The 5180-nt window shown below is 36.4% G+C and overlaps 1 long non-coding RNA gene across 1 annotated transcript; it reads left to right on the forward strand.

The window, feature by feature from the left end:
• Positions 1-3678: 3678 nt before the first annotated feature.
• Positions 3679-4656, forward strand: LOC132043717 (uncharacterized). The gene is made up of 2 exons (XR_009411916.1): positions 3679-3739; positions 4115-4656. It is a non-coding gene; the product is annotated as an uncharacterized LOC132043717 (long non-coding RNA).
• The last annotated feature ends 524 nt before the right edge of the window (positions 4657-5180 follow it).

The raw sequence follows: 5180 nt of genomic DNA on the forward strand, positions 1-5180 counted from the left end.
AGCAAACGCGACCATGACGATCGTTGAGGAGAAATTTCAATCAATAACGATCCTTGGTCGGCTACATCGTGCAAGCAATATTTCTAGCGTTGGATGATATCCGCACAAAGAGATCATTGCTTTTGAAGCGGTATCATACGAAACAATCCAAATTTCTCGATAAGGCTTGCGGAAAGTCCGACCCACCATCGGGTCCATTTGTTCGTGCCGAGGTTCCCGGACGAAAGGGAAGGTTCGAGCGATTTAAATGGCCAAGGCCTTCGGGAGAAAGATCCGGTTCAGAGGCGCACAAAATATTTCGGGAGTGAGGAGCCCGTGCATGTCCCGGAAAATGATAGATGCTTCATCCGCAACAAGATCGAGCGTTACGCAAAAAATTGTCCCCAATCCGGTAAGGTCGATCAAGCTTCTTACTGAAATAGAGGACTACACTAGTATCCATCTAGATGAAGATGGCGATCTTGAATCCGTTCTCTCATTAGAGGACGAACCCACAGAGAAGACCCTCTTTTCCATGGACGTGTACGAAGAATATGGCGACGAATATTACCAAATTTCGTAACCGCAGGAGTGCTCAAGAAGATATCAACAACATCATGGTGATCCCGCAGGTCCAGCTTAAAGTTTATCCATCCAAATGGGATAAACCAATCCAGGTTATTGCCTTCATGGACACTTGAGCGGCATGTTCACTAATGAACCCCGCCGTCCTTCCTGAGGATCAATGGATTCCACATTTCAAAGATTTCAACACTGCGTTGGGACCGGAGTCCTAACCACCACATATCACAAAGCATCCAATCACAATTGAATTCTTCCTGTGGTTGAAATTTCGAACAAAGCCGATTGGATCGGATGTCCCAGAAAAGATCTCATTGTCGGTTTGACATCTTGGCCCGACTTAGAGATCGGCTCTAGATCAAAGCCCATGAATAACGTTCAAAAAACAATTCAAGCCATATACGGATGTTTTACGATTATTCCAAATAATCGATCTTTGAGCAGTATCGAGGAGATAGAAAAGCAATTCGTGGAGCATTCGTGTGCGGATTCTCACAAGGAGTTTATGGGAAAATGCAAAAAACCTCTATGGCCGAATGAGGAGTTTTTCATTAAACTCTTCAAGAAGAATGAAAGCATTATGCCGCTAATTTATACGGTAAAGCCAAACTATTACCGGCATATGCACATTAGCCAGCAAATAATATATTTTTATCGGCAATTTAATAAAACGGCCAGCAAAAGAACTGATTTTTATTTTTTATATGCCCTCCAAAAGCAAGCCCTATAATTTTCATTTCCCTCTCTTCTCTAACGCATCCCCCTACGGCTTTATGGTATTCATCTTCTTTTGTTGTTCTTGCCTTGTCTGTCATCTTTCATTTAGCCAACAAATGCACTCTCATCGTTCCATATTTTGAAGATCATGATGTTAGATTTACTCCGGTCAAAAGGTAACGGCTAACTGAACCTCAGTTTAAGGGGAAATTCTTTGTACAAGATCAGCTTATGTCTCTCATTTGCAATTTTTTTTTCTCTTTATGAGTGAATGGGTATCTGATTTGTTCATGCTTCTTGTTGTTGATTGGAGTAAATAAGCTCTCTGGTTTCTTTTTTCTTCAATTTTACTGTGCTATATGTTAATTTGATATTTTACATCGGCATTTCTTTGTGCTCATTTTGTAACCATAGGAGACTGGGTTTAATTTTGAATTACTAATTTTCTCTCTATTGCTTGTGATTTGGCATGATTCATATTCATTTGTTTATACTATATTAGTAGTTGTGGTGTTTCCTCAAGAGGAAAAATTAAGAAGCATATTTGGTGTTTGATAAAATGTCACAAAAGAGATAATGTCACTTAAACAATAATGACTATATAATGGTATATTGTTTTGCAAGTAGTTCCTTAAATCATTGAAAGATGAGATTTCTTTTTCAGTACATTTGCGTACCGAGTAGTTTAAAATCCTTTTAGTTAGATTAGCAAAGAAAAATAGAATTACCTCTTAGTTAAATGAGGCTGTTAATATCGTGTTGTTGGTTCTACTGGAGCGAAGATATTGCTTCAACTCTGAGAGCACCAGAGGACTCGTGTCCTCATGATCTGTAAGCTTTTTCAGTGTTCTGACTTGCAAACAATGACACTATATTTCTTACTAAATGTTTTCATTTTATATTTGTCACTTTAACTGAGACTTCAGCATGATGGTCTATGTCAATGACACTTAATCTTGTTACATTGATTGGCAGGATTAGCTATTAAAAGTTTTATATGTTATAAGCTAATGTTATTGATTCAGTAGCTAGTAGCATGCCATTTCAATGGTGTGTGCCTCTACTCATTTATGATGACTTTTGATTCTACCTATACATCCTGCTTCTATTCTCATTTTAATATAGTGTAGGAGTGCTTCCATGTTATATTAGTAAAAGCGATGATCCTGTTACTGCTTTTATTTCCTAAAGGTCGAGCTCTAAGATTTGTTTTCTTTAACTGACTAGACAGTAAGTAGGATCACATCTCATGCATCCTAGCTTATACTTATTCATTAAATTCAGTTGGAAATTTGGGTCGGAAAACTACAACGCTCCAGATACTACGGAAAACACTAACTAATGCAAGATACCATACAATCAGTAAGATAAATTAGTCTATATTGTTACATTATGGCAATTATAAGAGGAACACAAATAATCTTTGGTCAAATATTTCTGCCATAAAAGTATAAAATTCTTCAACTTTTTATGCCATTTCGTCGAGTTTCCTAGTAATTGCAGTGTATTCTGCTACAATTCCTAAATGGCCATGCTTCTTCAATTTCTTCCTCATATTTGAGTGCAAGGGCAACAAAAAGAAGATGTTATATGGTACATGAAAGAATCAACTATAGTTAAGAATCAACTATAGTTCTATATGTGCTGAAATGAAAAGGGAAATCAATAATGATGAGGAAGCTTTAGGAAAATACGATGGTAAAATTCGAGAGGTAGCAATTGAAGTTACCCCCATAAAATGGTGGAACACCACTGAGTAGAATGTATAGAATAATACATACTTCACTTTTCAACAAAACGGAAGCCAAAAAAATAATTGGCTATCGCTGATTTGGCACGAGCTCACCATTTAGCGCGCACCTCATTCTGATATCCAACAGCTCTTATGTTGTCTGTTGTAGGGAGTGCGCGCTTTGTAGAGCTTGACGAGACTGAATTACACATATTGAGCAATTTTCTTTGACTGAACTGACCACTTCATGTTGCGTTTGATAAACTTCATTGTAGTTTCAGAGCTACAATTTCTTAATTACTTGAAAGTTCCTCTCAGATTTCCTTTCATTTCAACTTTGGTGAGACCCCTGAATCACCCATCTGACCTTCTTAATGTATACCTATAAAACTTCCATGTTTCAGCTCTACTCTTAATCTCCATCTCATCTTAAAAGATAGGGAAACAATGATACGGAGATTAGGAGAATCTATGTAACAAAATTCATGTGTTTGATACGTAAGCACTCAAGCCTAGAAGTCCAATATTGCTAGAGTATTCCATCTTGTCTATAATACCTTTTCTCAAGTGGTCTTACTTCGCTAATAAAATACAACAGTATTCCATAGAATTTTGTGCCTTTTCTCTAAAAATCTGGTCAGATTCATGTGTTGCGTCCATTAATGCTTATATGTTCTTCCATTGTGGCAATGTTCTGACAAAGCAAGGCAATTTGAATTAGTATCAAAAGTAAGTACTAAATAATTTCTTTTTTCCTTTACTTGTTGATTTATAGCACTACATGCCAGCTTGATCACAATAGATTTAGCATGCGACATCAACTAAATTAGTACTTGTTTTGATAGCATATTTCCATTTCTCTAAGTTTGTATACAAGCACTATTGTTATTATTTCATCCTCACCATGAAGTTTTCAAGTATTAAGTCGCACAAAAGCAGTAGACTATCTCCTGGCTTCTTGTCATTGTAAAAAAAAAAATTGTGATGTACTTTATGCGTATGAGTCCGTCATTGTCTTGGTCTATAACTCGGCACTTAGTATTAGTTTGAGTTACTTAGAAAAGTTTTGTTTATATTATGTGACGAAATACTTGTAATCCGCAGGATGCATCTGTGCCTGCCTTCTTTTTCAAAGAAAAATTCCATACAACTGTTCCATTAACAAGAATCAGGGATGTTGCTTTCTTTGGTCTATGGCTGCTTCTGGAATCTTTTAGCTTCAAACATGGTTGGCTCTGTGAGGACAACTGGTAGTTCTGCAATGAAAGTGGATGTGTTCATTCTGCGAAGCTCTTTTTGACAGCTTCTGGAGTATAACTTTAGTTTGATGAGACTCTTCAAAGGTTGGTTGAAAGCTACAATATTTAGGGAAGATTGGAGTTGTAAGTTGAATGAGTTCTTGGTTGCAACTTAATCTGATGCAATTTAGTCCATCTTTTTGGTGCTCAAATGAATCTTCAAGCTGGAATTTCAGGTGGGAGACATTCAGTATGATCAAGAGCTACAGAGATATATTTGCAGGGCTTGAAATGACATTAGATTCAAATGATTTATTTTTCCTCTTATGTTGTTGAAACGTTGAAACTGTGGATTGGAAGTTGTTTTGTTTTCTATGAATTTAATGAAATATATTTTTATTTCAAGAATGGTGCATGCTTTATTACGAACTTTTATATATTTGTGTTTAAATTTGTTCTGCTATAGCAAAAGCCATTTAAGACATAAATAAAAGCTAATGCAAGAATAGTTTTAGTAGTCATTACATTTGCCGCTAAAAGAGGTCTCCATCACCAGCAAATAATGGTCTTTACCGGCAATAATAAAGGCTGTAGTATGTATAAGCTAGCACATTTCTATAAGTGATATAGTGGCTATTGTAATTGCCGGTAAATCAATGCCACTAAAAGTAACGCCCTTTAGCGGCAATAATTTGTGTCTTTACCAGCATTCGGCAGAATTGCCGCTAAAGCTTTTAGCGACGCTGGATACAGCGGCAAATAAACAATTGCCGGTAGAACTTTGGTGTTAGCTTTAGTTGTGCAATATTTATTGCATTTTCGCTTTTTAAAGGGGAAATATATTGCCATAGCTTTACTAAAGACCATTTTTGCCAAATCAATAAATAGGTAATATAATTTTATCTTGAGCCCGACATTAAAACTAACTTGAA

This window comes from Lycium ferocissimum, unplaced genomic scaffold (genome assembly GCF_029784015.1).
Source record: "Lycium ferocissimum isolate CSIRO_LF1 unplaced genomic scaffold, AGI_CSIRO_Lferr_CH_V1 ctg27795, whole genome shotgun sequence".
Classification (NCBI taxonomy): Eukaryota; Viridiplantae; Streptophyta; class Magnoliopsida; order Solanales; family Solanaceae; genus Lycium; species Lycium ferocissimum.